The sequence below is a fragment of the Balaenoptera physalus genome (genome assembly GCF_965194825.1).
Source record: "Balaenoptera physalus genome assembly, chromosome: 15".
Lineage (NCBI taxonomy): Eukaryota > Metazoa > Chordata > Mammalia > Artiodactyla > Balaenopteridae > Balaenoptera > Balaenoptera physalus.
Window position 1 is genome coordinate 46,253,820 of NC_138894.1, and position 25,940 is coordinate 46,279,759.

Consider the following 25,940-nt stretch of genomic DNA (forward strand, 5'->3'; position numbering starts at 1 on the left):
TACTATTAAATCTTTACTTTTATTAAATGTTAATCTTTTCATTTATTTTCAAAAGCTTATTGGCTTCTGGCTCTTTTATTTTAAATCTCGTCCATTTTGTGTCATTGCTTTTTGGCTCCAAATATCTCACATATTGATCCATTATTTTTAACTTCTATTTATTCCTCCCCCCCTTTTTTTTTTTTTTACCTTATTTCTAGTTTCTTAGATTTAGTCTCCTCTCAACCTTTGTTATGGCAAAAGTAATATTCTGCTTTAGGTTTAGAAACTGTTAAAAAAAAACACTTTGATTTCATTATAATTTGTCTCATTAACTTATACAAAGGGGGATAACAAAAGGGGATAATAAATCACAATCATCTAAAGAACCTAACACTTATTCTTGCTTTTTTTTTTTTTTTTGCTTTGGGGAAGAAAAAAATTAGAAAAAATACATGCATCGATGATGTGACTTGAATTTTAAGAAACATATTTCATAAATAAGCACTATTTCCCATAAATGCACTCTTTCTGATTCGAAGCAATTTTCTTCTTCTATTCTTTTTTGGCAAAATATTTAATGTCTGTAAGTGTGCCTCACCCTCCCATTCCTGTTATGATTCGATAGCCTCTCCAAACTGGCTGTACCAGAGAAAACATGGGCACATTTTCCCAGCGGGATTCGAAAACCATTAAAGCCCTGGTCCTCTTGACTCAAAAATGACTGCAAGTGAGTTCCTTCCACAGCATGCCTCAGGCGTCTCTGCTCAAGGGAAAAAGCCCCCCATTTCTACAAGACTCCTGAGGTGTTCTGTTATTCTGCAGCTTGGCACTGGGAGCTGGGCAGCTGGAAATAGTGGTAGGCTCGGGCACTGCAGAGGTAGTCCCCATACACAGTGAGAAGCATCATGGAGGTGGAGAAGGTCTTGTAGCCAATGTTAGCTAGTTTCTTGGCAGTTGGCATGTTGTCCCCCTCTAGGATTCAGCTCCCAATGCGAGCTAGGGCCCCGCGGGCCAGACGTAGCATAACCCCCCGCAGCAAGGCTGGAGCCCGCAGTGGTTGCCCAGAGCAATTTTCTTAAGTCTAGAAGTTAGTTTCTCTTGTAGATGTCAAAGTCTTTCTTGATCATGAGCCTTTATTACCCTATTTGAATTAAAAGAAACCCCAGATTCACAAATCTGCCATTTGAGCAATTTAGTTTTTTAGAAACTTGCTTAAACTTCATTAATCAAACACTTTCAACTTTTCTGTTACCTTTTCAATCTCAAGGTAAAAATGATCATGGTACATCACTGATTACCTAATACTTCCTCTCTGTATAAGATTTTGGTTACTGCTGGGTAAAAAAAGGAAAAAAAAAAACAACTTTTTTTTAGTCGACTTTATTTTTTAGAACATTTTAAAATTTACAGAAAATTTGAGAGGATAGTACAGAGAGTTCTCATATACCTCATACCCAGTTTCCCCTATTACTAACATATTACATTAGTGTGGTACATTTGTTATAGTTAATGAACCAACATCAACACATTATTAATAACTATAGTCCATAGTTGTTTCAGATTTCCTTAGTTTTTGTCTAATGTCTTTTTCTGGTCCAGGATTCTACATTATAATTAGTTGTCATGTCTCCTTAGACCCCTCTCTGCTATTAAAGTTTCTCAGACCTTCCTTGTTTCTGATGACCTTGACTGTTTTGAGCACAACAGGTCAGATACATTGTAGGATGACCCACTACTGGAATTTGAACATATATATTTTTAATTCCAAATTTTCTCTGAAGTAAGACACATCCTTTTTTTTTTAAATTTTATTTATTTTTGGATGCATTGGGTCTTCGTTGCTGTGGGCGGGCTTTCTCTAGTTGCAGCCAGTGGGGGCTACTCTTCGTTGCAGTGCAAGGGCTTCTCATCACGGTGGCTTTTCTTGTTGCCGAGCATGGGCTCTAGGCACTCAGGCTTCAGTAGTTGTGGCTCACAGGCTCTGGAGCACAGGCTCAGTAGTTGTGGCACATGGGCTTAGTTGCTCCTCAGCATGTGGGATTTTCCTGGACCAGGGATCAAACCCATGTCTCCTGCATTGGCAGGCAGATTCTTAACCACTGCACCACCAGGGAATCCCAAGACACTTATTCCTTTTTTAAAAATTTATTTATTTTATTTATTTACTTTTGGCTGCATTGGGTCTTTGTTGCTGCGCATGGGCTTTCTCTAGTTGCGGCAAGCGGGGCCTACTCTTCGTTGTGGTACGCGTGCTTCTCATTGCGGTGGCTTCTCTTGTTGCAGAGCACGGGCTCTAGGCACGTGGGCTTCAGTAGTTGTGGCTCGCGGGCTCCAGAGTGCAGGCTCAGTAGCTGTGGCACACAGGCTTAGTTGCTCCGCAGCATGTGGGATCTTCCCGGGCCAGGGATCAAACCCATGTCTCCTGCGTTGGCAGGTGGATTCTTAACCACTGTGCCACCAGAAAAGCCCCCAAAACACTTATTCTTAATCCCACATCTTCTATCCTTCTATTGTTGATTTACTCAAACATTTTAAATTGTCTTCTTCCTCTTTGTCTACATTTATATTTTTCCTTTATTTACATAGATGTTTGGTAAACAGCATAGCCAGGCTATAGGCATAGTTTTAAGAAAACAGCCCACTCTATTGCAGGGGGTTAGCGGCACCCCCATCCTGCACATCCTAACGCATTCTCTACACCCGATCATTCTACTTCTAGCCTTAGCACTTAATCACCCAAAGGCCTCACTTCCTAATAACCTTGGGGGTTAGAATTTCAACATGAATTCTGGTGTGACACAAACATTCAGACCATAGCATCAGCCAACACCAAGTGGAACAGATCCCAAGCACCCAGTTGATCTAAGCCAACCCATGGAATTATAAGAGGTAAAAAAATCCCAAACCCCATTTCCTAACACATCAAAATTACAGGCTTTATTCTACATCTGAGTAGACCCCAAACCCCTTTCAAGATTTGTCTTGGGAGCAAGGGCAGAGGGGTCTCTTGACACTCAGGGAAGATTAAATGTCTGATGTTCAGCAGGGGTGGGGAAGGTGGACCTTATTAAAAGTAATCAAAATTCAAAGAGACTATTTGAAAAGAGGATTCTGATCAAATACATTTGAAAAGAGGTCTAATAAATACTTGAAAAGAAGGGGAGTCACGGTGTTTCTCAAGAAAAACAAAGGAAAGTATGCCATTGAAGATCTGTAAAGGGATCATGATGTTTGTTCGAGGGGGTAATACACTAAGACTAATTTTTGTTCAAGTTTTAATTAACTATGTGACAAGAGAAGTTGCTGGGAGTTTTGGGTTTTTTGTTTGTTTTTGGCAAATGGATTAGGCTAATTTCCCCATCTTTATAATTTATCACTTTCACACTGGTTATTTCTACTTGGTGGAACCAACTGTGAAATTATCTTGTACTTTTCTCTCACTCTATCTGGCTCTGTCCTCAGTATCCCTTTTGCTATGGGCCCCTTCAAGTTCATTGTATCACTGTCAGTAGGGGAGAGGGTTGTTTAGAAGACTGAGACTTGTTTGCTCTCTAGGGCACACATGCTCTAAAGATGTCTACAATTGGGTATTGGCACTTTGACCAAGACAAGTCCTGTCTTGGGAGGAATCATTTATCACAAAGAATGAAAAGATTTTGTAGTCAGTATTGTTCTACTCCAGCTAATTTTATTTATTATCAAGGACAAATGGGGCAAATTCAATCAGTACTTGCAGGGTGTCAAAAGCGAGAGTGGGTGAGACATATAATATTTCCTATAATTAACATATCTATAACAATTTGACATTTGAATATGCTGCTTCGGTAGAATATTTGAGCTTTCAATGTTTAGGACTTTTAGTAAACATTCAAAGCAAAAATGTCAGTTTTCCCAATAATTGTTCCATATATCATATTTCATGATTGTTGGAAAAAGAGCAAAAGGTTGGGAAACAAACAATAGATGCCTGTGTGACAAAAATGAGATGGATCCATTTGGAAACAGGATTCTACTGATAACCAACTTTAAAACAAAATTTTTTTTATAATTATTACTTTTTAAAATATTTATTTATCTATTTGGCTGCACTGGGTCCTAGTTGCGGCACATGGGATCTTCGTTGCTGTGTGCAGGATCTTCCTTGCAGTATGCAGATCTTTAGTTGCGGCACACGGGATCTTTTAGTTGAGGCGTGTGTGTAGGATCTAGTTCCCTGACCAGGGATCGAACCCGGGCCCCCTGCATTGGGAGCGCGGAGTATTAGCCACTGGACCACCAGGGAAGTCCCAAGATAACCAACTTTTAGATAATAATATATTCATACAACTCAAAACATTTTAAATATAGAAAGGTTATTTCCCATCATGAGAAAAAAATTTGTAACTATATGTGGTGATGGATGTTAACTAGAATTATTGTGATGATCATTTCTCAGTATATACAAATATTGAATCATTATGTTGTACACCTGAACCTAATATAATGTTATGTCAACTATATCAATTTAAAAAGAGAGAGAGGTTACATGGGAAAAACGTCTCCCACACAGTCCTGACCCATTCTGTCCAGTTTCCACAACAGCATCCATCCCATCCCCAGGAAACCACTGTTATTAGTTTCTGGTGTTTTCTTCCAGAATGTCTTCAGGCATATAGGCAATACAGATATATATGCTTATTTTGTCTTAAAAAATCTTTTTGTTGAAGCATAACATTGATACATATAGTAAGTTCTAGTAGCTACAAGAACATTTCCCCAACATCTTCCCCAAAACCCTCACACTCCCTTCTAGACAGTATCCCCCAAAGATAACCACTATTCTGACCTTTATCACTATAAATTAGTTTTGTCTATTCTTGAGTTCCATATACATGGAATCATGCAGTATATACTTTTCTGTGTATGGCTTCTTTCACTCAACATTACATCTGTGAGGTTCATCCATGTTTCTGTGTATGGCAATCTCTTGTTCTTTTCTTCTTTGATATGTATTATTCCACTTTCTGATTATACCTCCATTTGCCTACCCATTCTACTGTTGATAAACAGTTTAGTTGTTTCCAGTCTGAGGCTGTTAAGAATAGTGCTGCTATGAACATTTTTATACATATCTTTTGGTGGATATAGCACTCATTTCTGTTGCCTATATAGAATGGTTTAGATGGGCCATATATAGGCCTTAGAAGATACCATAAGACAGATTTCCAAAGTAGTTATAACAATTTATATCCCCCCAGCAGTGTATAACATCTAGTTGCTCCATACCCATAACAACCCTTTGTTATTGTCAGTCCTTTTAAACAATATGAAACAAAGTATCATTATTCACCTTGGGAGGATGCTAGGGAGCCAACTTATTATTTAAACCAGTAAATAAAGGGGAAATAAAGGGGAAATCAAGCATTTTTCTGTTTTTCTTATATGATCTCTACTTCAGGATAACCAAATAATGAGAAATTTCTTTTTCTGGATAAGAGTTTCAGATAAGAAACAGAGGAGAACTATATTAGAACTCAGATATTATCATTTTTCAGTCCATCATGTATCAATGGATATAGGCATTGCTATTAACATCACAAAAAAAGAGACAGACACCAATTAGACTCCTAATGGGACTACACATCAACACCTATAATGTAGTCTTACCACACTTCCTTGAAAAAATTTGAATCTCTATCTGAACAAGCCTCTAGATCTAATTACCAGTTTACAGGAAACATAAGGGCCAGAGGAACATGTCAAACAACATCACAGGGGGCAATCATCTAAATGCAGACTACAGGGAAATCATATAGGAAGAGAACTTGGTTTTGTCAACAACAAGAAATAAAGGAGATTTTTTAAATGATAGAGAGGAAAACCATAGATTAAAAGAGATTTAAGATACCTAGGAAACAACTACAACACGTAAACCTCATTCAAACCCTGATTCAAATAAATTGTACTAAAAGAGAAATAAGACATTCAGAGAAGTGTGAACACTGATTGGGTAGTTAATAATATCAAGGAAGTGTTAAAATGCTTTTAGGTGTGATAAGGTATTGTGGTTATGTTTTTAAAAACATTCTTATCTTTTAGAGAAATATACAGAAATATTTACAGATTAAATTACATGATGCCTGGGATTGTTTTAAAAATAATCTGGGACTTCCCTGATGGCGCAGTGGTTAAGAATCCACCTACCAATGCAGGGGACATGGGTTCGAGCCCTGGTCCGGGAAGATCCCACATGCCATGGAACAACTAAGCCCGTGAGCCCCAACTACTGAGCCCATGAGCCACAACTACTGAGCCCTCACACCACAACTACTGAAGCCAGCATGCCTAGAGCCCATGCTCCGCAACAAGACAAGCCACCTCAATGAGAAGCCTGCGCACCACAACGAAGAGTAGCCCCCGCTCACCGCAACTAGAGAAAGCCTGTGTGCAGCAACGAAGACCCAACGCAGCCAAAATTAAATAAATAAATAAAATTTTAGAAAAAATCTGGATGGGGAAAATGGAGGGTCTGGATGATATATGATTATCCATATGTTGATAGTTGATGAATCTGGGTAATGGAAACATTGGGTTCATTATATTATTCTCTCTGCTTTTGTATATGTTTGGAACTTTCCATAACAAAGCTTTTAAAAATACTTTTAAAAACTGTCCCTATGGTATTTGCTATAATAGCAAATATTTGGAAACAAACTAGATGTTCACAGTATGAGAACAGCCAAAATAAACGTAGTATATTTGTATAGTGAAATAATATATACAGTAGTTCTCAAACTTTTTGGTCTTAGAAACTTTACACTATAAAAATTATTAAAGACCCCAAAAGTTTTGTTTATGTAGGTTGTAACTATTAATATTTGCTATATTACAAGTTAAAACTGACAAATTTTAAAATTTATATGGATATATTAATCATTTTAAAATACTGATAATAAACCCATAAAAATTTATTAAACAGAATATGGGACATGTAATATTTTACATTTTCAGGATGCTTTCAACTGCAAGTAATAGAAAATGTGACTAGGGAATTCCCTGGCAGTGCAGTGGTTAGGACTCCATGCTTTCACTGCAGGGGGCACGGGTTTGATCCCTGGTCAGGGAACTAGCCATGTGGTATGGCCAAAGCAAAAAGAAAGAAAGAAAAGAAAATGTGACTAAAAATAGCTTAAATAACAAGAGATTTATCATCTCACATGACAAGAAGCCTGAAGGTAACAAGGCTCCAGGGTTGATTAATTTCAGGGTCAGTGACATCATCAAGGGTCAAGATTCTATCTTTCCTCTTTGCCACCTCTGTTTATGAACAGGCTCCCTTGTAGTTATGAGATGACTATCACAGCTCTAGGTACCACACAAATGTCAAAGGCAGAAAAATGGGACCTAGAGAAAGCCTGTGTGCAGCAATGAAGACCCAACGCAGCTAAAAAAAAAAAAAAAAAAAAAGAACTGGTCTTGTACAGTGCTTCCCTAACTCAGCTATCAAAAAGAAAATGGGGGCTTCCCTGGTGGCGCAGTGGTTGAGAGTCTGCCTGCCAATGCAGGGGACGCGGGTTCGAGCCCTGGTCTGGGAGGATCCCACATGCCGCGGAGCGACTGGGCCCGTGAGCCACAACTGCTGAGCCTGAGCGTCTGGAGCCTCTGCTCCGCAACAAGAGAGGCCACGATAGTGACAGGCCCGCGCACCGCGATGAAGAGTGGCCCCCACTCGCCGCAACTGGAGAAAGCCCTCGCGCAGAAACGAAGACCCAACACAGCCAAAAATAAAACATAATGAATAAATAATAAATAAAAATTAAAAAAAAAAAAAGAAAGGAAAATTAAAAGCTCATGTAGATATACATAATTTAAAAAAAAAAAAAAAAAAAAAAAAAAAAAAAAAAAAGAAAATGGGACCATCTGGGGTTCAACATAAACATCAATGACTGGTTCTTGTTCATTTAAAGCACCATAGCAGGGCTTCCCTGGTGGTGCAGTGGTTGAGAATCTGCCTGCTAATGCAGGGGACACGGGTTCGTGCCCTGGTCTGGGAGGATCTCACATGCCGCGGAGCAGCTGGGCCCGTGAGCCACAATTACTGAGCCTGCGCGTCTGGAGCCTGTGCTCCGCAACAAGAGAGGCCGCGACGGTGAGAGGCCCGCGCACCGCGATGAAGAGTGGTCCCCGCTCGCCGCAACTAGAGAAAGCCCTCGCGCAGAAACGAAGACCCAACACAGCCAAATAAATAAATTAATTAATTAAAAAAAAAACCATAGCAACGTTGTAAATCAACTATACTCCAATATAAAGTGAAAATTAAATTAAAAAAAATAATAAAACACTATAGGCCAAGTTATAGTGTTAACAGTGAGAGTGACCTCTCCCCCGAGGTGTCCCCTGAGCACACTGGAGAGGACGCCAGCAATCCAGCTGGATGTCCCAAGCGAGTAAATATAATCCACGTGGAGTATTAGGATAATGAGCAAGAAAAGTCCTCAGATTTAAAGAATAAACTAATCATTTTATTTTATTTACTGCATACTTTTGCATTTATGCCAACATTTTCATCTATAGCATCTATTTTCTCAAAGGTTATAGTTGAAAGTACCGACTTGGAAAGTCAATCTGTCACTTGTTGCCAGGTGTTCTATATGTATTTGGCTCATTTAATCCTCACAACAACCCTGGGAGTTAGGCATTATTATCATCTCCACTTTCCAGATGAAGAAACTAAAGCATCAAGAGATTTTGTGACTTTCCCAACTCACACACCGCTCTGTGAGGAGCTAGGATTCAAATCCTAGCAGTCTGGCTCCATTGCTCTCAACTAAATGCTTACCTCTATATGGTGTTAGAAAAATATGCTCAAGCACATGAGTTGAAAATTTAAGGCTAATTGGTAGAAGCATATAGAGTATAATTTTCAAAACAATAGAAGAAAATAATCAAAACTTGATCGATTCAGCAGAAGGCCAAAAAAAGGTGGGGGAGGGGAATCTTTCTCTCTGGCTGATAATTAACCACCGTCATAAATGACAGAGCAGCTACCTACACCAGGAAGTTGGTGACAAACCTACTGCTTCAAAGGGTCATAGCTGTCCTTCACCCTAGAAAGGCAACAGTACCTAAGACATTAACTCTGCAAAAACACATGTGTGTGCAAAATCACAGATGTTATCTGTGTTTTCAGATTCAGACCCATTTTGTCATGGCTTTGGCATGAACTATTATTTCTAGGATTACACAAAGAAAAATAAACTCATGGCCTATATTGAAAGAGAAAGACCTCAAGAAAACAGCAAAAGGATTACAAGAATAGATGAAGAAAGTCATGGGGTGGAGAAACCAATGTTGGAGCTAGCAACAAAGAAGGATTAAACGCCTTGATTTGCTTCACTAGAGAATAAACTGTATAAAAACGAAAAGGGGATGGATGGGATGGTAACAAAGAGAAAGGACAGTAAGTTTTAAAATGCATCCAACTAGTCCAAAACTGAACTTTGTCTTACCTAACAAACATGGTCTGCCCCGGAGCTCAAAGCTTCACCAGCTTCTCGGTCCCAAGCCAGAAGTTTGGAAGTCAGCACAGACTCCTTGCTCTTTCTCCCTGTGTATCCAATAATGACCAAACCCAGCTGATTGACATCTTACTTATTTTCCAAACCATTCCACCTTTCCATCTGTACCACCTGTGACCCGGGTCAGTCAGGATGTTATTAACCCTGCCTAGTCTATTACAAGAGCTGCCTAACTGGTCTCCTTACTTCTGAATTTGTTCCTCTTCAATTCACCCCTTACCAACTCATTAAAGTTATTGTGGTCAAATACAGTTCTGGTAACGCCACTCTTGGCCTAAACCCTTCGGCAGCTCCCCATCACCTACCAAATAAGCTTTCGGTTCAAGTCTCCACCTCTTTTCTCCAGCCTCATTTCCCATTGCGATTCTTAGCATTCTCTAAAACTGTGGTGCTGTGCTCTTGCTGCACACCTGTCCGTACCCTTGTCACCCCAGCCTGAACTCCTAATCATTCCTCATGGTTCATCTCATGTTGTCCAAGAAGCCTTCCCTGCTGCCCAGCCACCCTCAGTGCTCTGCAGTGCTTACTGTGATGCACTGAAATCATTTCTTTTCCTGTCTGCAGTACCACTAGACTGAGTTCTTTGAGGAAAGGGGTTGAAGCTTATTTATATTTGTATACTCCGAGTCTGGCATCCATTTGAAAAATATTTATTGAGGACCTGCTATGTGGCAGGCACCATTCCATGGGCTGGGGATACGGTGGTGAACAGGGCAGACAAGGCACCTGCATTTCATGGTGCAGACAGTCTGCTTCTAAGAGACACAAAAGGCACACCTGTGGAATGAGCTGGATTCTATAGGTGCAAATAGAAAGTATTTTTTCTTTCCCATCTGTCCTAGACAAACTCCCTTTGCTGAATAACGTTTTCCCTGCCCCCACCTCTTAGATAATAAGTGGATAAATAAATGAATGCTCTCTTTGTTTTGACTTTTAAAATCCTAGCCCAGTGAAATGATCAGATCTTCAAACTAATTTAGAGCATCTCCCCTTCTCTAGGAGGGGTCTGACAAAGCCTTGACCAGTGAATCACCGCTGTTTCTTTCCACTCCAGACTTCCTCTCTAACACTCTGGGTGATACTGGGTGGAGTTAGAATGCTCTCACCCATTCTGAAATCTGGGGAAGTTGAACTGGGGATATATTCAGTTTGGGTTCAATGGGATACATTTATATGATTTCCAGTTACTTCCATGTATAGTGAAATTATTGCTAGCTGTCCTGGTATAGGAATAGCTTCCTGATAGGGAATACTCCTCCCTACCACTCACAGGGCTCACTGGCTCTGCAACATGAGACAAAGGTGCCAGGCCAGGGCTGGATAACAATATGAAAGTGTCCTACAGGAAATATTTTAACAACGGAGGAGAAACAAGTTTCAAATGTAAAGAGCTAGAAGCTAGTGTGTGGGAGAGTTGTCTAGTTATTTGACTTGTATCACTGTAAGCAGAGGACTCATTGGAGAGCTCATTGGTCAGAAAGAAGTTCTCTCTTGGGCAGGAATGTACACAGTCAATGTCATATGAAGAGGTGATTGAAGAGCATGCAGCCAAAACACAGAAGAAAAAGTATTATTGAGATGTCTCAGGCAGTTCATTTTAAGAAAATATTATCTTGGGACTTCCCTGGTGGTGCAGTGGTTAAGACTCCGCGCTCCCAATGCAGGGGGCCCGTGTTCGATCCCTGGTCAGGGAACTAGAATCCCACCTGCATGCCGCAACTAAGTGTTCACATGCCACAACTAAGGAGCCCGCCTTCTGCAACTAAGTTCCGGCGCAACCAAATAAAAATAAATAAATATTTAAAAAAAGAAAATATTATCTTATTTTTCTGGATGTGTGACATTTGTGATATCTGTTTGTGGTATATTTTTAAATTATATAACTTGTTTATTTTCTCTTCTTAAGTAAATATTTACTTTAATACCTCATTTTATTTGTAACTTTATGTTCTTCTTTTTAAAGAAGTACCAAATGTAGTAGAGCTTCAGGGTCCACAGAACTGCATCCAACCCTGAGCAGGGTATGTACGTCAGAAGCCCTCCAAGAAGTCTCTTTCAAAGAGGGGTTAGCCCCTCCCTCCCCACAACCATGGGAGGGGCACACATGCAGAGCATATTGACAATGATCTCTCCTGGGGAAATCCTCCCTTGAGATCCCCCAAACTCTTTTATGGGTTATGGGTGGGTGATTGCTGTTGTAGGAAGAACCAACTTCTCCATCCCTTACTGTGTGTGGGGTCCTAGGAGTACTTGCTACCTCCTATACCATGCTTGGCCTTTGGAGTCTCTGCTAAAATTCTTAGTCAGAGCCCCTTTCTAACATTCTACAACATGAGTAAACAAACATGAATTTCAGATCTTGGGTAATGCTATTAGGAAACTTAAATGATAGAGATTAAGAATGGAGATTACTTTCCATGACCAGAACCTAAATGAGGAAAAGGAGCCACTATGAGAAGATCTGGGAGCAGAGAGAAGAGCAAGTGCAAAGACCCTGAGGAGAAATACCTGGGTGTAATCAAGAGTCCAAAAGAAGGCCAGTACATCTAGTGTGTAATAATCAAGGGGATGAGTAGTCTGAGCTGGAGTCAAAGTCTGGCAGGAGCTAGATCATATGGGATTTTGTGAATTCTACAGAAATTTATTTCATTCTAAATAATGGGAAGTCATTGGACAGCTTTAGTAGGGATGTGATGTGCACAGCTTTTTAATTTTATTTTTTATTATCATTATGGTTGCTGTGGGAAAGCAGATTGTAGTCAGGAAGGAGAAAAAGCAAGGAGGCTGGAAACTGTTCAGATGAATTGGTTTAGGTGATCCAATCAAACCACTGAGGTTAAAAAAAAAAAAAAAAGAAAGAAAAATCACTGTGGTGATACAGAACTAGCCTGAGACATGTGGATGCCCTAAGCAGGTAAATAATTCAGCACTCCTTCGGTCAGCAGGTAAATAAAACAGCCCCAAACTGGCTGTTTTCAGGGTTGGTGACAATCAAGCCTTCAGACAACATTGCAGACCTTGGGATGCCACCCTGATTGCAGCCTTATGGGAGACTGTGAAGCAGAGGACCTAGTTGAGCTGTGCCCAGAATGCTGACCCACAGAAACAGTGTAACACATGTGTGTTGTTTTAAGCTGATAAATATTGGGATAAATTGTTACACAACTGGCAGGTAACTAATGTAGCTCTCGAGTGAAACTGATGCTCTTGATCTGAGGACCACACTGAGTAGCCAGGAGGTAAAGGAGAAGAATAAGTTCACTGAGGAAGGGCTAAAGTAGTCAACAGAAGGCACTGGGTCTGTGGTTTGAGAGTGTCTTGGCTACGGTTTGTCTCCCTGGCGCAATTACAACCAGCATAAAGAAACCAAATGTTTGCGTGCACGTCTTTCTTCACCTGTCCCAGAAGTTGCTAATGATTTGTAGGTTCTCTGAAGAAAGAAAATCATTGGGATAGGGAGTCAATAAAATTGGCAAATTCTCTTGAAAATTTACTTAGGATTAGAAAATTATAATTTTCTGTAAAGTTCATTACTGATGATCTCAGTTATCTTCACAGACTTGATTTTAAAAACCAATACCTTCATTTTAGGTATTGATTTTTTAAAAACCGCTACTGAATTTAAGAACTTGAAAGAAAAAGTCAAGGCCATTGTTTCTCTCTTAGAATGTTGTATTACCTAAGCCAGCCAATCAGATCTTCCAAGCGTGTGGTGGGATAAAAAGAAATACGTGCGTTATATTTTTAAGAATGTACAAAATTGTTCATAACATAGCAGCTCTATTCATGATAGTAAAAAAAAAAAAATGGGGGGGGAAGCAACATCTAACAACTGGAAAATGAAGAAAAAAATTGTGGAATATTCATACAATGGAATACTATGCAGCAATAAAAAGAATGCACTACTGATATATAGAGCAACACAAAGACATTTTTAAAACATTTTGTTGAGTGAAAGGAGCCAGACACAAAAAGATAGACACTGTATGGTTCCATTTATATGAAGTACAAGAACAGGCAAAATTGTAGTAATACTAGAGACCTCTGAGAAGGGGGTATTGAATGGAAAGGCCACAATGGATGGAACCTTCAGGCATGACAGAAATGTCTCACGTGTAGATCTGGGTGGTGGCTCCATGGATGTATGTACATGTAAAATTCATTGAGCTCTAAGTTATACCTCAAGTTTTTTTTTTTAATTATTATTATTATTTTTTATTTATTTATTTATTTATTTACTTATGGCTGTGTTGGGTCTTCGTTTCTGTGCGAGGGCTTTCTCCAGTTGCAGCGAGCAGGGGCCACTCTTCATCGCGGTGCGCGGGCCTCTCACTGTCGCGGCCTCTCTTGTTGTGGAGCACAGGCTCCAGACGCGCAGGCTCAGTAGTTGTGGCTCACGGGCCTAGTTGCTCCGTGGCATGTGGGGTCTTCCCAGACCAGGGCTCGAACCCGTGTCCCCTGCATTGGCAGGCAGATTCTCAACCACTGCGCCACCAGGGAAGCCGCTCAATTTTTTTTAATGGAAAAAAAGGAGGTAATGGGATAGAAGATCTGGTAAGATATCTGAGCTGCAAATGTAAATTTGAGATTTTTCTGCACAGAAAATATTTAATGTCATATGTCTGCACGAGATCAATTGGGAAGAGAGTTTAGATAGAGGAGAGACCCCCAGATTAAGCTCTAGGGAACCAGAGGTTGGGAAAAGGAAAATAAGTCAGCAAAATAGAGATCATGAATGAGAGAGAGAAGGAGGAGAAGAATAAGGTCTCAGAGAAAATGAAGAATGGAGTGGTCACCTGCATGAAACACTACTGAGAGCTAGAGATGAAGACTGCGAAGTTTCAGTACAAAAGAGACATCCAGCTGTCAAAATAGGCTCTGTCTAAGGTAGTCCAATTACCCTCCACTTCCAACTCTGACTCCACCACCCATGACCTCAACACACAGCCCTTAAGTCCTGAGAGCTTCTGATTTAAAGAACAATCATAGCTTTTAAAAAGTCTGGGGCTTCCCTGGTGGCGCAGTGGTTGAGAATCTGCCTGCCAATGCAGGGGACACGGGTTCGAGCCCTGGTCTGGGAAGATCCCACATGCCGCGGAGCAACTGGGCCCGTGAGCCACAATTACTGAGCCTGCGCATCTGGAGCCTGCGCATCTGGAGCCTGTGCTCCGCAACAAGAGAGGCCGCGATAGTGAGAGGCCCGCGCACCGCGACGAAGAGCGGCCCCTGCTTGCCACAACTAGATAAAGTCCTCGCACAGAAACGAAGACCCAACACAGCCATAAATAAACAAAAATAAATAAATTTAAAAAAAAAATGAAATGCTAAAAAAAAAAAAAAAAGAATAGGCAATTTAGATCAATTTTCCTAGAGGACAACTGGAAAAGCCAGATAAAATATTAAAAAATATCTGTTTTAAAGCATATGAGAGCAAATAAGGCCATGAAGAATTACACGCCAAGATTCAGGAGAAAACAGAAAGATGGAAATCTAGGTAGCTGAGTTCAGTATTTGGGGCTTTGCCAATCTTCCAATTTCAGAAGGTGCAGCTGAGAAGCTGGACAGAGCTTTGTACAGACTTATGGGGTTGGGGAACATGATTTAGGGCAAATCCTCAGGCTTTGGGTTGGGACGCAACAGGTCACACTAGAGGAGTAGGTTAAATAGGCCCTCATAAGCACTAAAGCCCAATTCTGAATTATCTCAATTTTGGAACAGATTAAGTTGTTCTGAGATTGATAGTGTTCCTAGCCATCTGTCAGAAGCAAACATGAATTCTCTCTTGAGGGAAAGGGCACTATTTTAGGCTTCAAATTATCTCTATAATTTTTCATAGACAATGACCACATTTCAAAAAAAATAGCCAGGCATAAAAGGAGACAAGTTGATATATTCGAAAATCAAGGGGGAAAAAAAAAAAAGACCCAAAGGGGAACCAGCAAGTGGAGTTATCAGATATAGATGTTAAAATAGCAATTCTTAATATGTTCAAAGAAAAAAGACAACTTTGGTGCAGAGCACTGAAAACTAAAAGAAATAAATGGAAATTATAGAACTAAAACAAACAAACAACCCCCCCCCCCAAAACCCCAGAAACTAAGAACTCAGTAAATATGTTTAACAGCAGATTGTTTAAACAGGACCAAAGAAAAAGTACCACCTATCTAAAAAAATTGATAATTGAACCACGTTAAAATTAAGACCTTCTGTTCATCAAAATATATTAAAGTGAAAAGACAAGCCAAAAAGAGTTCATGTACAAAGGAAATATATTCAGAATGTATAAAAAACTACTCCAAATAAGAAAAAGACAACCTAATAGAAAATGGACAAAAGACTTGAATGAGCACTTCACACAACAGGATATCCAAATGACTAACAAACATAAATGGTGCATAAATTTAAACATATAACAGACCAAGAGCTTTTGGTTTTAAAAACTCTTTCCTGCATATTTCTGAAGGATGTAAATAGTATACATCATAATTAAATTTTTTAAAATACTTTTAAGATTAAAGCAAGTAAGATGTTGGAAGAACATACACCTATCAAAAGTAGTTACCTTTAGAAGGGGAGGATTTTTCATTTTTTATATTACATATTTCTGCATTAAAAATGTTACTATAATTTTATTTTTGTTTCTAATGGATAACATTCACATGGTTCAAAAAGCAATACATTATAATGCATACACTGAGAAGTCCCTCACCCTGTCTCTGTCTTCCCCTCCACCCCACAGGAAATCATGATTATTCATTTCTTATGTATCTTTCCAGAATTTATGTGGAAACAAGAAAGGATCATAGAATCTTATTCTCCTTTCCTACACAAAAGGCATATCTTACTTGCGAAGTAAAAAGCCCAGATAGGTACCTGGGCTTTTTACTTAGCAAGATATCCTAGAGATCTTTCCTTATCAGTACATAGGGAACTTCCTCATTCTTTCTTACAGCTGCATAATGCTCCACTGTGTATATGTACTATTTATTTATTTATTTATGGCTGCATTGGGTCTTCGCTGCTGCCCGCGGGCTTTCTCTAGTTGTGGCGAGCAGTGGCTTCTCTTGTTGCGGAGCATGGGCTCTAGGCGCGCAGGCTTCAGTAGTTGTGGCGCATGGGCTTAGTTGCTCCGCAGCTTGTGGGATCTTCCCTGACCAAGGATCGAACCCCTGTCCCCTGCGTTGGCAGGCAGATCCTCAACCACTGAGCCACCAGGGAAGTCCCTGTACTACTGTTTTCAAAACCAGTCCTCTGATGGATATTTGAGTAGTTTCCAACCTTTTGCTAATTACAATAAACAACTTCATACGTCATCTCATATGGAAGCAAGTGTATCTATAGGAACAATTCCCCAAAGTGGGATTGTTGGATCAAAGTGTAAACGCAGCTGTGGTTTGATAACCACGAAGGGTTGCGACATTCTGCTCTCCCATCTGCACTGTGAGGCAGCGCTCGTTTCCCCATACACCCCTACAGCTTACAGTATATCGCCAAATGTTTCAATGTTTGCCAATCCAGTGAGTGAAAAATAGTATCTCAGTGTAATTTGCCTTCTCTTATCACAACTGATGCTACGCATCTTTTCGTATGTTTAAAGCGTATTTGTAATTTTTTTTCTGTTAAGTCTTTGTTCTCCAGTCCTTTGCCTATTCTTCTAGTGGGCTGTTGAACGTAAATTGTTAGATATTTTACAAGGCGTACTCAGTATATATTTGTATTTGAGAAAAAAAATGATTTAAGAAGGAAAAAAAGATGTTAAAACTTCAGTCATAAAAACGAATGTACCACCAGCCTTTCTGCCACGAGCCTGGAATCCGGCCAAGGTGGCGGCGGGGACGGGAATCCGCAAGGAGTCTCTGACCACTGCGACAGGCGCCAGACCCGACGACGCATGCTCGGAAGAGTCTCGCCTGAATCCGTACATCTGTTGCGCATGCTCCCCTGCTTCCAACACAAAATCTGTGCGCATGCTCCTAAACCTGCCTTCCTGGGATATTTCCCACAGAGAACTGAAGGCGTTTGCTGCTACGGATTGCTGGCGCTGCGAGCCTCGCGTGGTCCCCTGCTGTCAGAAAATGTCCCGAAGCACCATCCCTGATTTGAAGAAGGAATTCCACTACAAAACCAGGCTTCTTCCTGTGGCTCTTAAACAAACAAACAAAAACCCCACTGCATTACGTCAGCGGGTATTCATCACCGCCCCTCTCTAAACAGTGTCTACAGCGAGTCTCAAATTGATGCTTTATATTGAGGAGGAAGTAGATGATAAATGACTTTCAAGCGTGTCAGGAGTCTAATAGTAAGCTATATACTTTTTAATGTACCATATTCTGCGACAGAGAGAGAGAGGCTTCTAGACGGAAAAGCCTGGGGGAAAAGAATCTATTATTCAAGGAGAAAAAGATGCTCTGACTTTCCCCGTTTGGTTGACGCGATGGAGAATTAAACCTTACCGAAGGATACCATCGACTCCAAAAAGAATGCTGCACCAGTCACGTTTCTGCATTTTGTGAGGCTTTTTGAAAGCTCTAGAGGTAATGCCCAAGGTTTTTAAACTGAATCCTGGAAAGGCGGTTCCGGATGCCTGAGGACTGTTTTCCCCAATAAGAAGCTGTAATGTTGGCTCCACTCTCCCCTCCCCGCAAAACATCTTGTGTTCAATACCTGGTTATATGTGGTCTAAAGAGAGAAGTTTGTTTAGGGACCAGTGAATCTTTTGTTAGTGAGTCCTGCCAAACTTTACCTTAATATTTTAAATTTCCCTTTCTAAATAATAGTTTGAAATGTCAGATAGTACCTGCTAAGAAGAGGGTGAGATAGCGATGGCTGAGCCAAATGTTTCTTCAAAACACGCAGTTTTTCCTACCATTTCAGAAGCTGCCGATGCCTGGTGAGATACTTCATCAAAGCTCTAATGGGCCAGCTTATTTCAGAAAATGGACCAGAGCCATGGCTGCATAAATGCAGCTTTGCACAACTATGGCGCTCGTGCTTGGAGCCAGTTGGATCAGGAGACCTGTCCCTAAACTAATGTATCCCGTGTCCTGGTCTTTATTAATAAAGTTAGTTATAAAATAGGTGCACTGTGTTCGACCACTGTGAGAGTAAGTTCTTTAATAGCAACTTTGGGTCAGATTTCTGCATTAGAATTTCTTTTTATCTTTTCCTGAAGCTTATAACTACTTCTTACTCTTGATGTTTATTTGGATTTAGCAATGTGGATATTGTTGATGGCCTTTGTAAAAGTATTTTCAATGGCATTGTGGGGTCAGAGGTGCAATTAGGGTGGATTTTAAGAGAGAATAGGAGTCAGTAGAAAAAGAATGTGTATACCAGTGGTCTTTAAACTAGGACACACAAAGACTTTCCAAGGGACTAATTTTCAGGTCTTCAATTTCATATAAACTCTTTTCTAAAATTGCATTTTCCTAAAAACACTCTTCTTGAGAGCAGGCCTGTGTTGTGGGCACAGGTTCCCCTTTCCCACTTCAGCTTCCACAGTCACTCTTTTCCCTTTTTCCAAAAGAAAGGCATACATCTCCTCCTTGTATGACAATGGCATATTGCCCCAGGGTGCAAAATGTCCAGGGATGACAAGCAGAGGGACAATTCACAACACTGACATTGAGTTGAGAAAGCAGTAAGTCCAATAAATTATTTTGAATGTTGGGTGTTTTCATATTCTTTCAACAAAATTGAAGAAGATGATAATGTGATAATAGTACACAGAGTCATTTGGGGCATTAATTTAGGAGTCCAAAGAAATGACTGATATTGCTGCAACATATTTTCTTCTATTTCTGTTTACTTAGTAATGTGAACAAGTTTCTTATCACATAAAAATGAAAAATTGGAATTTAATTGATGCTGAGCCCCATCATTCTGAGCAGCAAGCTATCCTCAAAAATATAAGCCAATCAGGGAATTCTCTGGCAGTCCAGTGGTTAGGACTCCGCGCTTTCGCTTTCACTGCCAAGGGCCTGGGTTTGATCCCTGGTTGGGGAACTAAAATCCCGCAAGCCATGCAACCAAAAAAAAAAAAAAGAGAGAGAGAGAAATATAAGCCAATCCAAAAAATCTACTCATTTCACTTAAGATAGCATTTCCAATAAAATTTTACTTCAATGTGATTTTGATCTGTTATGTTTTAATAATTACAACAAATCCACAAGACACTTTAACTTTTAGAGACTTCTGGTCACAGGAAAAATGTAAACATTTTAATTTCATATACTTGTTTTCAAAAAAGTATGATAGGTAATCAATAGAAGACTTTGAAGCATAAGCTATGTTACATTAGGATAAAATTCTATGAAGAAAGTGAATTAGAACTAGGAGTTAAACTTAAAAAAAGGAATGATGTAAAATTTGTGCGCTAAAGATGAGCTTTTTAAATTGTTTTTGGTTTTTTAGTGAATGATGAATATCATATTTAGATTTACTGATATATTTTAAAGACTGATGTGGCAGTGTTAAAACACCAATATTTACAATATTCTGGAAATTACAGCCTTTGCAACTATATAAACAATGTGAAAAAATTTAAAAGTTAAACTAATAACGTGCCAAGGGGGTACATAGCTTTACAAAATTCTTCTAGGGTGTTGTAAGCAAAAAACTTTGAAGACCACTACTGAGGAAAAATTCTTTCAGGTTTTGCTGTGAGGGAGAATGGAGAAATGGGATAGTGGCTGAAGGGTAAATATTGGGTCAAGAGGGATGATATAAAGTATGAGATGAGGCATGTTTTGGAGCTGATGGGAGTGGAGGGGAGGAAAAATTCTTCTCTACCCTCTTAGGGTCTCCAGGTGGGCTTCAGAATTAAGCTAACATTAGGACAGATGAGCAGGAGAAAGGTATACAAGTTTTATTAAATTTTTACATGTACATGGGGCCTTTACAAGAGACTGAAGGCCTGAAGAATTGACTAGATTAGAAAGCTTTTATACCTTTTAGACGAAGACACCATAAACTTGTGAAGAAATGACAAGATAAAGGGGTTTGGGCTGGTGCAGTAAATTAAAGGAAAGTGGCTTCGAGATATATTGGGGCAGGGCAAAACAGATGAGTTATTTTAGTAAGTTTGTTTGTAGAGATCTATTTCAGCATTGATTCCCAGTCTATGGTGATAAAAGTTTTCTTCTCTTCCTGGTACAGGGAGGACACCTTTCTCATTCGAAATTTTATGGTGTTTTTTAGGTAGAAAAAAGGAAGCCAGAGAGCCCTTCCTGCATCTGCTGTTTCTTAAGTGCCCTTGGCTCAAAATAATCAATATGCCAAAGTGACATATTTTGGGGTGGTATGTCCTGATAGAGCTGATGTAGGAGAGGGGAGTGAAGTTCTAGGCCAGTGAGAGCCAAAGGGATCCAGGGTAGAAGCAGAGTGATTGGTCAATTTTGATACAGGAGGCAAGGAGAAGGAGGCTGGAAGTATAGGTAAATGATAGATATGGTGGAAGGAGATGAGATAGTCTCCCTTTTTTTTTTCAATAAAAAATGGAATGAGATGGGGCATCAGCTGAGAGGGGTGGGTGTTGTGAGAAGTGAGTGTTTAGGAGATGTTGAGAAGTAGGAGACAGACCACATTATATATAAGTATAATCTTATCTGAAATCTACATTTACAACCTGGATAGATGTCCAAATGTGTTTGGTAGTCTGTGGAAAAACATATGCTTTTGCTTTATGGAAGGGAACTTGTGATCTATCACTCAAGGAATTCTTATCAAGAGAGAAAACATTAAAATTAAAATTTTTTTCCTATTATCCAACCCCATATAAATACTATCACAGTTTTCACTCATATTTCCAACATTTTGAAATCCCCTTACAAATCTCAAAAAGTCCTTAACGTTTGATATATATTGTCACCTCTGACTCTGAAAGACTATGCTGGAATACTAGAGGATCGTCACTGCCTTTTTTTTGGATATTTTCACAGGTTTTATGTCAACTTGAGAAAAAATACGGCAGTCATATAAGTCAAATAATGATAAAAGTCCGTGTTATACCAGAAGTGAATACGGAAGAAATTTTTATTTTAAAACTCTGCTAAAAGTGCTTTGTTCCTAAAATCAAATTTGTTTTGTTTTCTTCATTGAAATCTTAGAATGGTGCTGAATATTTTAAAAATTGCATTGGTTCATACAGAGTGAAGTAAGTCAGAAAGAGAAAAACAAATATCGTATATTAATGCATGTATGTGGAACCTAGAAAAATGGTACAGATGAGCCAGTTTGCAGGGCAGAAGTTGAGACACAGATGTAGAGAATGGACATATGGACACCAAGGGGGGAAAACTGCGGTGAGGTGGGGATGGTGGTGTGCTGAATTGGGCAATTGGGATTGACATGTATACACTGATGTGTATAAAATCGATGCCTAATAAGAACCTGCAGTATAAAAAAACAAACAAAACAACTAATACTAAACTTTCATTGGGTTATTTGTATGGAAATATGTTAATATAAATGTTTCAGACATTACATGAAATTTCTAAAAATCTTATATTTGTATTTGTATGGAAATATGTTAATATAAATGTTTCAGACATTACATGAAATTTCTAAAAATCTTATATTTGTATTTGTATGGAAATATGTATGGAAATATGTTAATATAAATGTTTCAGACATTACATGAAATTTCTAAAAATCTTATATTTGTATTTGTATGGAAATATGTATGGAAATATGTTAATATAAATGTTTCAGACATTAAAAAAAAATTGCATTGGTTTGTGTAAAGATAATAGATTTTTGTCAAATTGATCACTCGATAGCAAATATATTTCCTTAGTTCTTAACAAGCCTACTATGTAAAACTAAAATACTAAAAAATAGGGCTTCCCTGGCGGCGCAGTGGTTAAGAATCCCCCTGCCAGTGCAGGGGATATGGGTTCGAGCCCTGGTCTGGGAAGATCCCACATGCCGCGGAGCAACTAAGCCCGTGTGCCACAACTACTGAGCCTGTGCTCTAGAGCCCATGCACCACAACTACTGAGCCCGCGCGCCTAGAGCCTGTGCTCCACAACAAGAGACACCACTGCAATGAGAAGCCTGCACACTGCAACGAAGATTAGCCCCCGCTCGCCGCAACTAGAGAAAGCCCGCATACAGCAACGAAGACCCAACGCAGCCAAAAATAAATAAAATAAATAAATTTTTTAAAAAAGTTAAATAAACTTGAGTAATTTCTTGATTTCACATGGTACTTGTTTATTAGCAAAGAAAAGGATCCTCTGCTATTTATTTTCAGAATTGATTGATTTCACAAGGGAGAACGTAATGGTGGCCCATATAAGGATGATATCAGAGCAGGGCAACAAGGATAACTCTATGGTAGCAGGTAATGGCAACCCATTGTGAGGAGAGCATTGGAGAGAGTGGCAGGGGCAGGGGCAGGAGACTGGCTCATACAGAGGATTCAACACATAATAAAAAATATTTCAGGGACTTCCCTGGCGGTCCAGTAGGTAAGACTCCACACTCCCAATGCAGGGGGCCCAGGTTTAATCCCTGGTCAGGGAACTAGATCCTGCAGGCATGTCACAACTAAGAGTCTGCATGCCTCAACTAAGAAGTCCACATGCCGCAACTAAGAAGCCCATGTGCCACAACTAAGAAGCCCACATGCCACAACTAAGAGTCTGCATGCTGCAACTAAAAGATCCCATATGCCACAGCGAAGATCCCGTGTGCCGCAACTAAGACCCAGTGCAGCCAAAATAAATAAAATATTTTAAAATATATATATATTTCAGATAATGGTAGCCAGATTTCTCACTGACTGACAAGAAACAAAAAGAAAAAGGGAGAAAATTAGATGAATCCCGTGGTACTGACCTGGGTTTGGAGTTATCAATGTGAAATAATAGTTTACAATACAGGTGGATAGTTACAGAAATAAATATAGAAGGAAGGTATATACTTATACTTCCTAGGTCTGACCACAGAGTGGGACTGGAAGCAGAAATATCCCAGTAGAGTGTATCTAGGACCTAGATGTTGGTTTCTAAATAACATCGTCACTAAAAGGAACCAGTGTTCCTTGAATAAATAGCTGATTCCAGAGAGGAATAGGGAAAATACAAGTTGAGCTTGGAACATCTTATTGTGCTGAGAAGTATGGAAGTGATAAAAATAAATGATGGAGAGATGCCAAGAGGACTCAGGATCCGGCTTGAAGGGGCTCCCACTGGCCAAGTCTGCGATAATTTGAGCATCGAACCAATGATATATATATATATATATTTAACCCCATTTCTGGTACATTCTAGCAGAGTCACCACAGGCATTTAATCACCTTGAACCTCATTATATTTCTTTTTAAAAAAAAAATAAATTTATTTATTTTATTTATTTATTTTTGGCTGTGTTGGGTCTTCATTGCTGCGCACGGGCTTTCTCTAATTGCGGGGAGTGGGGGCTACTCTTCTTTGTGGTGTGCGGGCTTCTCATTGTGGTGTCCTCTCTTGTTGCCAAGCACGGGCTCTAGGCACATGGGCTTCAGTAGTTGCAGCATGTAGGCTCAGTAGTTGTGGCGCATGGGCTTAGTTGCTCCGCGGCATGTGGGATCTTCCCAGACCAGGGCTCGTACCCGTGTCCCCTGCATTAGCAGGCAGACTCCTAACCACTGCGCCACCAGGGAAGCCCGAACCGATGATATTTATATATTATAACTCATTGAATTAAATAGAATCCATGATATAAACAAATGAATAAAATAGGGGGAGAAGAGACAGCTTTTTCTTATAGTAAGAGAGAAATACAAAAATACCATTTGGCAACTATCACAGTAGTAATTGAAGAAAGAATCATCAATAGGTGCTAACACTAGTAGATAAAAATGTGATGAGGAACTAAGTATTTGTATAGTTTCATAGTATCTCCACACAAAATACTTATTAATTACAAAGAAGAAAAATAACTCACAATGGAGAAAATTAGAAGACATCATCTTAATCAAGTGATCAAATTTAACACCACCAACAATGTACAAACTGGCACTGTGTATCACTCAATAGGATATGAGTGTTCATCGGACAAATCCAAACTGAGGGACAGTCTATGAAAATACTATGTCTTATAATCTTCAAAAATGTCAAGGGCGTGAAACTCAGAGACTCAGGAACTGTCCCAGATTGAAACAGTCTGGAGAGACATGACAATTAAGTACAAGGCACGAACCCAGATTGGATCCTTTATAGGTAATATAAAGAATATAATTGGCAGAATATAATTGACAGAATATAAAGAATATAATTGACATCATCAAAAAATCTACAAACAATAAATGCTGGAGAGGGTGTGGTGAAAAGGGAACTCTCCTACACTGCTGGTGGGAATGTAAATTGGTACAGTCACTATCAAGAACAGTATGGGGATTCCTTAAAAAACTAAAAATAGAGCTACCATATGATCCAGCAATACCACTCCTGGGCATATATCCAGAGAAAACCATAATTTGAAAAGATACCTGTACCCCAACGTTCATTGCAGCACTATCTACAATAGCCAAGACATGGAAGAAACCTAAACGTCCATTGACGGATGAATGGATAAAGAAGATGTGGTACATATATACAATGGAATATTACTCAGCCATAAAAAAGAACAAAATAATGCCATTTGCAGCAACATGGATGGACCCAGAGATTGTCATACTGAGTAAAGTAAGTCAGGCAAAGACAAATACCGTATGATATCGCTTACACGTGAAATAGAAAAGAATGGTACAAATGAACCTATTTACAAAACAGAAATAGAGTCACAGATGTAGGAAACAAACTTATGGTTACCAAGTGGGAAGGGGGGTGGTGGGGAAGGGATAAACTGGGAGATTGAGATTGACATAGACACACTACTATATATAAAATAGATAACTAATAAGAACCTACTGTATAGCACAGGGAACTCGACTCAGTACTCTGTAATGACCTATATGGGAATAGAATCTAAAAAAAAGTAGATATATGTATATGTATAACTGATTCACTTTGCTGTACAGAAGAAACTAACACAACATTGTAAATCAACTATACGCCAATAAAAATCAATTTTATAAAAAAGAATATAATTGGGACAATTCACAAAACTTGAATGTGGTCTTTGGGTATATATGGGAATTCTCTGTACTAGTCTTAAAACTTTTCTGTAAGTTCAGAATTACTTCAAAATAAACTGTTTTTTTAAAAAAAGATTAATTCAATTGGTTTCAGAAATCACTTTAAAAAATTCATTCATTCATTCATTTTTGGCTGCGTTGGGTCTTTGTTGCTGTGTGCAGGCTTTCTCTACTTGTGGCGAGAAGGGGCTACTCTTCCTTGCAGTGCGAGGGCTTCTTATTGCGGTGGCTTCTCTTGTTGCAGAGCACGGGCTCTAGGCGCATGGGCTTCAGTAGTT

The 25,940-nt window shown here is 39.4% G+C and overlaps 1 pseudogene across 1 annotated transcript; it reads right to left on the bottom strand.

Moving 5' to 3' along the window:
• Nucleotides 1-301: 301 nt before the first annotated feature.
• Nucleotides 302-7,475, bottom strand: LOC309643994 (cytochrome c oxidase assembly protein COX14 pseudogene; annotated as a pseudogene). Its single transcript has one exon. The product of its transcript is annotated as a cytochrome c oxidase assembly protein COX14 pseudogene (transcript).
• Between the last annotated feature and the right edge of the window lie 18,465 nt (nucleotides 7,476-25,940).